Source organism: Pocillopora damicornis, chromosome 3, assembly GCF_964200805.1.
Source record: "Pocillopora damicornis chromosome 3, jaPocDami1.2, whole genome shotgun sequence".
In the NCBI taxonomy this organism is placed as follows: Eukaryota; Metazoa; Cnidaria; class Anthozoa; order Scleractinia; family Pocilloporidae; genus Pocillopora; species Pocillopora damicornis.
In genome coordinates this window covers 26,481,309-26,493,421 of record NC_142672.1, presented here as the reverse complement: position 1 = coordinate 26,493,421, position 12,113 = coordinate 26,481,309, and positions in this window count along the sequence as shown.

Sequence of the window (12,113 nt, the reverse complement as noted above, 5' to 3'; positions counted from 1 at the left end):
CAGATTTACCCTCGTCAAATGGCGTTTCAAAACAGCTGTATCTTCCTCCTTTTGATTTTTTCCTGTTTTGTGAGCGTGAAAGCAGTAGGAGAGGGATCGGGAAACTCAGAAGGCACTTCGAGAATTAATCTGCCATTGTTAACTTACGAGACAAACAAGTAAGATTTGTGAAGTTCATCGCATTATGAAGTCTAAATAAATGCCTTTTTTAAGCTAATGTTCGCTGGATTTTTCGTAAACTTCCCTGATTAATTTTTCGTTTCAGCTTACTAATCTATCCTATTTCAAAGCAAAGAAGTTTTCAGAGAAAACCATGAGTCGGTCCTTTCAATAATTGTAAACAAAGTGTTTGAGCAATCAGGTTTACGAGGTATAATAATCAATAGCCATATATCAGAAGTCTTCAGAAAGAAAATATTCTGTTTTCAGAAAGCTGTCAAGACTAGTAACCGTGGCAATTAAATGCACTTCTTAGCAATTTGGAAACGGGCCCTCGGTATCGATTTAAGGGGTGTTACAACGAGGTTGATGTACATCAGCTTAAAGATGAGAACAGCCAGTTGAGGGGAGAAAAAATAAAATTAGAAGAATCGTTGGCACAGGAGAAGGCAAAGCGATTGCGAGTGGATAAAAAAGCCCGAGAAGCTCTCGAGAAAGCTGAGAAGAAAGGGGCCTTCTACAATAAAAAAATTATTCAGTTGGCCAAAAAAGTGATTACAAATGGGAAAAAAGGTAGAGGCCCAGCTAAGAAGAAGTTTAATGACTATTCTAAGCACCATCAAAAGAGAATTAAAAACCAACTGAAGGAGGAGTGCCAAAGTACACTCTCCTTTCTTGGGCTGTACAATTTTGTTGCAACCAAAATTGAAGTCCTCAACACTGAGACTAATCAATATGAAACTTTCAATCTTTTTGGAGAGGGAGAGCTGCCATTTACAGAGTCTGACCCAAAGGCCCCTAATAATGATGACATTGATAACATAAATATGTGGCTCTACCTCAAAGATAAATTCATTAATTCAAATGAGGCCTGGCATGAAATTGCCATTAAGACTTATGATCTCCCCTAATATATATTCCATCAAGAAGCAAATTAATGAACTAAACAGTGAATGGAACTTGAAACCAACACCAGGAGATGCTGAAGGTGTTCAGTTAGGATTTGCAGAAAGCTTGCAAGAGCACATTGTTAGGCTTCAGAAGAATGGAGAAATCAATGATGGAGAAACTATTAAGATCAAGCTTAGTTGTGATGGTACAAATATTGGAAATGGGCTTACAGTTGTCAACTTCACTTTTACTATTCTCCATGAAAAGGATGTGGCAATGGGTGTGAAGGGAAATTATATACTTGCTGTTATAAAAACTACAGAGACATATGATAATCTGAGAGACAGCCTAGCAGACCTTCGAATGGAAATGTCAAACTTAAAGGAGATAAGTGCAAATAATTGCACCTATAAAACTGAATACTTTTTAGGTGGAGATTTGAAATTTTTAGCATTGGTATGTGGTTTAGGCAGGGCAAATGAGGATTATGCTTGTGTGTGGTGCAAGTGTCCCAGGGAGCAACGGTGGGACACAAGCAAAACATGGTCAATTAATGACCCCAAATTTGGTGCTAAAACTGTCACCGAAATAGTAAGGTTTTCCACTGGAAAGAAATTAAACTGTAAGGCACAACCATTATTTGATTTTATACCTATGGACCATGTCATCATAGATACATTACATTTTTTCTGAGGATTTCAGATGTTTTGATTGGCTTGTTCATAAGAGAGCTGAGAAGAAGTGATGCTATTGAGAAAAAAAAAAGCCTCTGATGGATTCCCAAGGGATAAATATAAGCACATGGCATGTTATGAAGAATTTATCAAAAGTATGGGAATCACTTTTAATTTTAGAATCAACAAAGAGAGCAAAAAGCTAGAATATAGAGATCTTACTGAACCAGAAAAGTTGAAACTCTTTCAGAATATAAACATTCCAACCTATGCTTGTCCCTCATTGCAGTCGAAACAAAGACATACAAGTGATCTGGGCTAAATTTATGGACATAATTGGTGATTTGAAGCTAGATTTTACATCTGAAGAGGGTATTCTTGAACTGCAAAGAAATATCAAATCATGGTTTGAGCACTTTCTCAAAGTTTACTAGGCAAAAGATGTCACTCCCTACATGCATGCACTATGTTATCATGTTCCTGAGTTCCTGTAACTTTATCAGAACATAGCATATTACACACAGTAAGGCTTGGAAAAATACAATAGTAGAGCTTCTAAAGATTTCTTCAGATCCACAAATCACAAAGGGGTTGATGCCCTCAAACAACTGTTTCTGAAGAAAAACAGGATTCAGTTCCTGGAGGCAGCAGGTTATGAAAGGGTTAAGAACACCTACAACGATGAGCTTGTATTCAATGATTGGACTTCTTTGTCCCAGCCAATACTTGATAGTTCCTGGAATTACATAGGCAAAATCTTCAGCTACATTTAAAATTCTTTCATCCCACTTCAGCCCCAGATATGAATCAAGCACCCTATTTGACTCCAATTGGTAAACCATCTTCCCTCTTTGAAGAACGCCGGGCAAAACACTCCCAAGACCATCTATGAAAATATCTTGGTCAACATTAAGGTCTATGTTTATATCAGGGTCCTCTCGCCGTCCAGACCAAAGCTTTTTCTTTATTTCACAAGCAAGTTGGCCATGGAACGATTCTTTTCTATCCTCTAGAGAGTTTTCCGAGGGAATGAAAAGCTTTTCGATGCGAACAAACGGAAAATATCCAGATCCTCTATCGGCCCTGAAGGGTGTCCATTCATCGAAGCATGTGCCATAGCCAACGTAATGAATTTTCAACCTCTCTTGTGGATTTTGTCAACCTCCCTGATCTCAATATCATATACTTTTGTATCTTTCTATCGTGGATTCGCCTTTCTAACGGGGGTGTATGTTAAGTATTTATCGCAAAATCGCTTTGCTTTTTTTGATTCCCTCTTTGCCCTGTCCGCCATTTTAAAAATTCGCAACGGAGAGCATGCGCATTACGTAGGGTTAATGGTCGCGTACTCCTGGAACCGAGAAAAACAAATGTTCGTCGCGCTGGGGAAAGAGTTTGATATGTGTCCTCTAGAAAACCAAATAAATTTTCTGAACCGCTGGACATTCCCTAGCAAACATTTGATATTCTTAAAAAGTTTGAAAGAACCTTTCGGCGGAAATTGCGTGAAAAATTTTTGACTGCCGGGTATTTAGTGTATTTGAGACCGTGCCCGGCTGCGGGGAATTAAACCACAGCCTAAACACAAACATGGTTAGACCTCGCAAACGAAGATTCCATTTCATCGAAAGTGATTTGGACAAAGACTAAACAATTTCTTGAACTGTTGAGCCAAAATTTGAACTTTTTTGTGTCTTTAAGATGTGAAAGTATCATTGTGTATTACTGTTTTGATCGTACGCATTTTTTTTTTACCAAATGCAAGGTTTGAACAAATTATTTTAGCACTGGATGCGCGCGCTTTGCCTCTGCATAATTATGATAAGCTATCTCGTATTTTTTCATGTATGTTATTAATACGTAATCACATCACTTTTCTCGTGCAGTTTGGAATAAATAAGCACTTGTATATTTTTTCAAAAACCACAAATTGCATTTGCCCTACGGGCCCGTACAATTTTTATTTACTCGTGCTTCTTTATTCCATCGTGTGGTAACCTAAACAAACAATTGTTGGTGCGGGTAAAAGGAAGGTGCGAGTAAATACGATAATTTTAAAGGCTTCCAGTGTTCTGATCCTTCAAACTCTAATCCATTAGCTTGCTCCCCACAACAAACGAGACGTAGGTCCTTCATCAGCAGTGTAACCAGATTTATTCAAAGTAAAATGACACGCGAGACAGAACATTTAGTTTCGTTTTAAAACTATCAGCAGGCAAAAACAGAGATAATAAGATCCACTAGACATACTCTTCAGGAAAACCTGTGCTATAACTCATTCATTTCGCGCAGATTGCTCATTATAATAGGAGACTCAAATGCTCTCGATAGACGTCGTTGCAAATCGGAAAAATATCTACAAAACTCGATAACAGCTTTTATCTTGTTTGTACTCTTACTTTCTCATCTTGTCAGTTTCTCAGCCTGTTTCTTTGTTTAGTTCAAAAAACAATTCTCACTTATACGGGTAATGAACTTGAAAACAAACGAACAGCAGGCCTCAGAGCAATTCTTGCGGAAAATGATGCCGACATGTTTATTTTAGGGCGCAGCATAATTAGTGCGCGACAGGATATTCAATGCATCAGTGAAATTTTCTTAACTAGCACTGCGTTGATTTAAAGAGTATTTTCCCGATTCAAGTGATTCCTTCGACTCAGTAGACTTCAAGGTATCGACTTTTTTGAGAACAGATTTTTACAATTGGTATCATTCTCACTGAAACATCGAAAACAAAAAGTGTAAAAATTTATTAATTGCACGCTAAAGGGCCTCATGTCAACTAAAACAATTAAGGTACTTTGTGTGAGTTGACAATATTCTCTTGTTTTGGGGTGCGGGCTATCTGCCAGTGCGGGTAATCTGTTGAAAATTTTTTCTCATTATTGCAAAAATTGACCGATGTGGATAATCTGCCGCGCTGTTAAATGGCCGGAAACATTCATGAGTACCAGAAATGCCTCTGCTTTTCGCATGACAACCATGTAACATAACTAAGTAATCGTGCGGGCTGTTAAACACGTTAAACACTTTTTCCTTTTGCTTCCTCTATCCTTGATTCTGATTAGCCATCACAGGGGGTTAGTCCGATGCTTTTTGCCAATAACTCATTGAAAACCACTTCTTTACTTGGCAAAGCGCGAGCCTTCACATTCAAAGCAGGGAATATGTGATGAACTCTGTTGTCATTACGGTTGTAAACGCCAGCAGATGCTTCCCCGTAATGCTGACTTTTTCCTCCGTCACTCTTTACTTCCATCTGTAGGGTGGGCCACTTATATGAGTTGGGTAAACGAGATTGAGCTTTTTCGTAAAATTCGTAAACATCTGAAAACTTTTTACTTATCTTTTTAAGCTTTTTGTCTTCAGCAGCTTGTATGTCACGAAAAGAAATGCGGGTGTTTATACGCCAATGGACGATGAAATCTTCAAGATCTTTAACCAGATTACCTTCCACTTGTTTGAACTTCGAACCCGTGCCTTCCGAATCTTTGGTTTCCAGAACTCTTCTCAGAGGTTTATCCCTAGGTGGGTGACTCCACATGACGAAGTCGTCCGTCTTAAAACGAATAACATTTCTCTTAGTCGCCGTAATGGGTAAAAGAAGCCATTCCTTCCTTTCCCTGTCATACTTGTACACAACATGCTCTGCAATCTGATCCACCAGGTCAGCATTTCCATCTAGATGGGTTTTCTTATTTGACCAGACTTGAGAAATATGGACAGACAAGGGTTTGTTCCTCATGACACTTTGAGTAATCAACCAAGGTTCTTGTTCGATAGAAGAATAGGTATTTCTTGTAAATCCACTTTCGATGTATCGCGAAAGTAGCAACATTGTAGAAAGTTTTGTCGTTGATACTGCCCAACATATCTCTGAGTATGATGGTTGAAATTCAGTTGTCGGCCATTCCCTTTCGATAAATGACTTTGCTTTGTCGCAGTCTTCATTGTGCTGGTCGTGAACGAATTTTCTAGGCTCACACGAGCCTTCCATGTTCTCTTCCATCCAAGGGGTTAACTGAGGAGTACTCTCTACACTTCTTTCGTGCTCTCGCCGCTTCACGCGTGCTTTTCGACGGAACAGAGCACAGTCAATCCTTCTGGGAGTTACTACATCACGGGCGACGAGCGGGGATAGAAAAAACGACCCAAATATGAGCGGTCAGCGGTGAAATACTTTTATAATTCATATAGAGACATATAATTTGTTGTTCCAGAGACAATCGTGTTGTAAAGCCGAAATGTTAACAGTTTACTTCACAGTTTAAGCAATTTTTCAAAAGTGTTGATTGAACTCATATCTTTTACTGCTTTAATAAACAATGGAGGCTTCGGAGAGGGAGTCAGTGGCATTTGGAAAGGCACCAAGAATAATTATATATATGGTTTGTAGCTAGCTGCGTGACGTGCGTGACGAAAAAAAAGTATCATGATTTCCGGTTGTCAAAAATGTCAATCAAATTTGGCAGGAACTTGGTTTTCGCACTGTAGTTTGCTTTTAATGGAAGATTTTGCCATGGATGAAGACCAAAAGCCAACAATGTTAAGAGATTTAGAGATCGACTTTTTGAAAGAGCATCTCAATGGCTTTTCTGTTGAAGGCAATTATTGTTTTGGATATTTCGAGGGAAACAGAGCAGAGATGGATGATCTGTTAGTTTCATTTCAGGCATTGAACTCCACGTGTTATGTACTTACAGAAAGCCATTCAAAAGAGAAAAACCACAACAGATTTTCCCAAACAGGTATATAATCTCTCAGTGTTTTAAAGTGCACAGATCCCGGTTTCCTATCCTGACTCTCCTAATTCAGGGATAATTTAATTGAGAAGAATCGCCGTCTTTCAGAGTTTATGGTAAATTTCTTCAAAGGCAGTCTTACGCGATTTGCGAGAAGCTGCGTCTGAACTACCTATTTATATTTCATTTTAGTTTCTTTGTGTTTGTTGTTATTGCTGTTGTTATTTTTTTTTATTCATTTATCTCTACCTAAAAGGTCTATTTGGTTTAAAAACAGCGAACAGTGGCTTTGGTGCAAAGGTTTGGGTCAAAGGTCTGGCTCTGATTAAAACCTTTACATGTAAACCGGAAATAAGGCATGTTGCTTAACAACTCTATCTGATTTCATTTGACAGCACCTCCCGTATTTGAAAACAACCGCGGAAATGTCCCCATACAGTTGTTTGGCCACCCCTTCTCAATCTCTAGCAGTGAAACTCGACATTGTATACATGGATCCACAAAGGTTGGTTACAATTACAGTAAATGGATTAGCAAACATTCAAATTTTAAGTAAAAAAAGAGATCAATCGAGAAATGATAACGGAAACTGAGAGTTAAGAGGTTGAATTTAAGCTTATTCAAATGGACTGATTAATTTTCTTTTTACGATAGCTGCGGCCAGTTTTTCCATGCAAGTTGTCTGGATGTGCCTTTCGCGGAGACGCTTACGCAACATTTCACCTGCCCTTAGGGTGGCTTCTTGTCAGCACAAGTAGAGTTTAAATTTTAAAGCTGACCATAACAACGAACCAGATGATGAACTTAATGTCATGTACAGACCTTAATTTGCAAGATAAGAAATACAGTCCTTGGTAGTCAATTAAGATAGATTTCCACGAGCGTCAATGGTGCAGAATCGTAACTTGATGGAGCCAACAGTGGACAACATCCCAGAATTCAAACTTTGTGATTTTTTTCTCGGCTTAAACGCTAAGTCAGTTGTTCAATTGAATAGGAAGAAAAACATTTCGAACGGAAAACAGAATTATTTGCACGTGTGAATCTTTGGAGAAAAGGTCTCCTAATCGAGTGGTCTTGATTGTAAATATTTAAGGAATGGTAAATACATTAGCCTTAACATGGCTGTTTCTCGAAGCTCAGTGTTTTCCTACTTGCCTTTTTTCCACGTGAATTGGGGGCGATTGAATAGATATAATATGCAGTAAAAGAACTTCAGCTGATAGAAATTTTAAATTTCTCATCTTAGGCTGTGGATACAAAATTCAAGTGAAAAGGAAGCCAACTGTGATTAATGCTTTGAACAAGTCAAGATACGTTTTTTTCGTCACACAACAAGTTACATAACGTTAATATCATTCTTCTTGATGCCTTTCCCGGTGTCACCAATGCCTTTCCCGATGCCTCCGTTGGTTAATAGAGCATTAAAAGTATTGTTCCAGTTAAAGCTTAAGGAGAATTGCTTAACTTTTTAAGTAGCGAAGTGTAACTTGGTAACATTTCGGCTTTACAACACGATTGTTTTCTGCAACTACAAAACGTACATTTAATTCTTCTTGGTACCTTTCGGATGCCACCGATGCCTTCATTGTTTATTAAAGCAGTAAAAGATATATGTACAATCAACACTTTTGAATTGCTTAACATTTTATTTAGCGAAGTAAACTGTTTACACTTCGGCTTCACAACACAATTGTTTCCTGATACTACAAATGATCTGTCTATATATGAACTATGAAAGTTGTTTCACCGCTGACCACTCGTATTTGGGTCGTTTTTTCTATCCCCGCTCGTCGCCCGTGATGTAGTAACTCCCAATCCTTCTCTGGTATTTCCTGATTAGTCATTTTTCCGCGATTTGAAAAGGCCAATCACAATTGGGTACTTGGTTGCCAAGCCTTTGATTTGGAGTGAGGCTAAAGGTAACTTTGTTGTGTTATAGACAAGTTTCAACTTAGCATATATAATAGCAACCCAATTTACATTTGAAAAGCAAGCAAGGTTTGTATCATAACTGTGCTCTGTTTTTTCCGAAAAATCTATCCAAATAAGTGCGTAAAGAAGGCCTTACCATTTGAAACAAGTTGCTTCTTGGGAAGTAGCTGTGCCTGACGTGTGTCATACAGCTGTACATGGTTAGATAACTTAAGAATCTTATCAAAAGAATACCAGTAGTTTTATTTACTCACCTTTTTGGCTTGAAGTTTTGACTGATACTGACGATGCAACCAGTTCCCTTTGGATGTCCAGATAAAATATTGTAATCATGATAGTTAATTTTAAAACACCATCACATCAGATTCACTATTTACATGTATGTATTGCTAAACCATATTTCCATACATATTATACTCCAAGCATGCAAACTCTATATTTTGTCACGCTGTTTTTTAATTGAAAATAAAGTGACCTTAACCCAGCCTTGACCATTAAGCTCACAATAAAACGATCGTTAAAAGATGATCTAAGTCTGACCTTTGAATAGGCTGAATAGCTCTTGCAAATACCCATCATTAAGCAAGCCGATTGCACCTTCCAGGTGACCTATGATCCATCAGAGATCTTAGGTACTTTTGAACTGAATAAATGGAACCATCCAACAAAGAGGGAATCCACAGTCAGAAGAGCTGGATGACGAAAAATTATTGTTGCTGGTTAAATGAAATATTCCACACGAGACATGAGATGATCCAATTGGGCCCGCCATTTTGGACGTGAAAATATTAAGACTGGACCGAGTTTCCATTCCTCCATTTAATCAAGCACACTCCTCCCTACAACTTGAATGTATCATCCTGCTCTTTTACTAATGCCATCATGCGTATTTAAAAGGGCTAGCAAGGCTATCAAAAGTATAGCCATAGATCTTCTCTTAACGGTCCTTTCCGTTAAGTTCACTTCATCTTTCATCAAGATGAAAATATAGAGACTTTGCATGCTTGGGAGTATAGTATGTATGGAAATATGACCTGAAAAATATGAATCAGAGGAAATTCAAGCGTCTTAAAAAGAGACTGTTATATCTAGGTGAGAACATCATCATTTGTGCTCTATGATGGGAACTAGGTTTTCAAAGAAAAAAAGTTATCTTTATTTTGCTAAACCTGGGTGTTTGTGGTGCTAATCAGAGGCCTTCCTAGAGCATTTGTAAGCTATGAGTCGAGGTGTTTCTAAATAATGACATCTTTTTGGCTTTTATGTTTTATTTTCACTCGCCAAATACAAAATAAAGGCGTCATGTCAAGAGTTTGGTCTGTTTATAGCATGAATTATGCTCAAAATTTCATTTTGCTTGGCCTTGAAGGACATGGATAATTTGTGCCAAAAACCTAACAAACCTTAATAAGTCAAATTTTTCTCAACTGATTTTGATAAATGGGTCACCAAAGTACATACTGCATTTGGTAAGGAAGTTATGCAAGAAGGCAGGTGAATGTTATGGTTTTTTTTAAAATGACAATTTTGGGTAATGATTTTGACTTCAAATTTGACCTAACTTTAGCCCCAAACCCCTCTCTGTCAAATTGCTTGAGAAGTTACATTTTTTAAATAAAAGCTCCACTATAGTAGGGTCCATGGTCAAATTCACTTGGCAGCACAATTTACCAATGGAGTTTTATAGCACTTTCGAAATGCCACTTGGAAGGCTGGATTGTGGTGCTCTACAAGCCACAAATGGGACCCCCCTGAAACTCCAGAACAAACAGTCAGAGAAGTGAGCCAAATCTGCTTTTGAAATATCTTATCACACCCAACTTTTGTGCCAAGTTTCGGCCAAATTGGCTGACCACCACTTTTGGCCCCAAGAACACTTTCTCAGACAGGGACACTTAGGTAAGTGCTGCTGCTATGAAAACAATTAGGTATTTTTCTCACTCAATTCCAATTTTGTATTTACAAAATACTAAATGTTGCTGTGGCAATATTTCAAAATAAGTCTAAATTTCTTAAATAAGTAATTTCTTGTTTTGGTTACCAGGGTGAACCTCAGTAGCCTTTTAATATAAAGTTTCTTCCCTTTGCTTGTAACATGAGTAAGAAAAGTGGGTCACATTCTTCCCAGTCTACAAAAACTCAGTCAAATAATTTTTGCTCTTGAAAGGACCTGTATTACATATTCCTGTGATGATTTGAAAGTCCTACTAACTAAACAGCAACCTGGGCAAAACTTACCACACCTCTCATGATGTTACCATACTGAGAAAATTGTTGCAGGATAAATGAGGTAGCAGCCGGTAGGAAACTAATTGAAAAGCAACAACAAATACAGAAAAGAGATAATAATTAAACAAACAAACAAACAAACAAAAGAAGAGATAGGTGCAAGATTACCCAAAATTCAGAACAATTTCATCCACAAAAATTGAGAAAATGTTAGTCAACTTATGGTCTTGGGATTATTTTAAAATAAAAATTACTTGATTAAGCAATAGATAATTTATCTTATCCAGGTACTGTTACCCAGCATTCATCTAGTATGTCATTACTTGATATCACCATTCTAAAATACATGTCATTAAATTGTACTCAATTTTTTTGCATCTGTTCTAGCTATCTACAACTTGCTCTGTTTGTACTTCAGTTTCAAATAAGAGTAAAATCACCATATGTCCTTGAATAACCAGACATGAAATCCAGCATCACAAAATCCTTTGCCACATGACATCCATATACAAGTGTCACATTTGATACTGATCACATAAAATGAATAAGAATATCTAATTTTACCACAATTGGCAGAATTGTTGCAATCTGATTGGCCATTTCACCACTGTCACTTAGAGTACAGACAAAGTTGCTTGCATTGATGTGTCATACAATGGCTACAGGTTGTGGGTCCACAACACTTTGACCACTGTGATGACAAATATCTTTAATGATAAACCACTGTGGATTTGTGAAATAGAAATGTCTAAAATTTAATAAAGTTCACTAACCCTTGAGTGTAGAATGAATCAATCTGTGTTGATGAAGACAAAGGACCATGCTGAGGACTGAAATGTTGCGAATCTACACCAGACATAGTGACATTACCACCCTAAGTAGAATTTCCAGAACTCTTTCTAACAGATGTCATAACAGCAGTGGCCATGGTCACATCCACTGGCTGTTGGAATAAATCATAATCAGCAGAAGTAATCAGAGATGGGTGAAGCAAATTTGATTCTTATTTCCTAATTGTTCAGAAATTTCAAAGCAATTGTATACTTTGCCAGGGTTAGGATTACAATGTACAATATTCATTGTCAGTTCTATTGTTCTATTAGTTGTATAATATTGAATAATACCTTTTTTAATATGTGGCAAATGATGAAGTGATATTCCATCAGAGATAAGGGGTGCTGGGGATTATTTCATAATTCAACAAAATGACACTAAGAGGCATAGATGACATCAGCATTTGCTTTTTTATCATATAAAACAAATAGATTCCATGTTTAAATGGGTATTTAGAGTAACATATCATCAGGAGATGACAAAATGTGGTAAGAACATCAGTGACACACTCAGCTGCATAGTTGTGTGCACTTTTTTGTTTTTCCCACATTTTGAGGGGGATCAGTGATACCTGTAGTCACTTCATGCTAAGGAAAAGTTCCAACGGGGGGGGAGGGGGGGGGAAACTTGGCTCAAAAACAGACTTAAT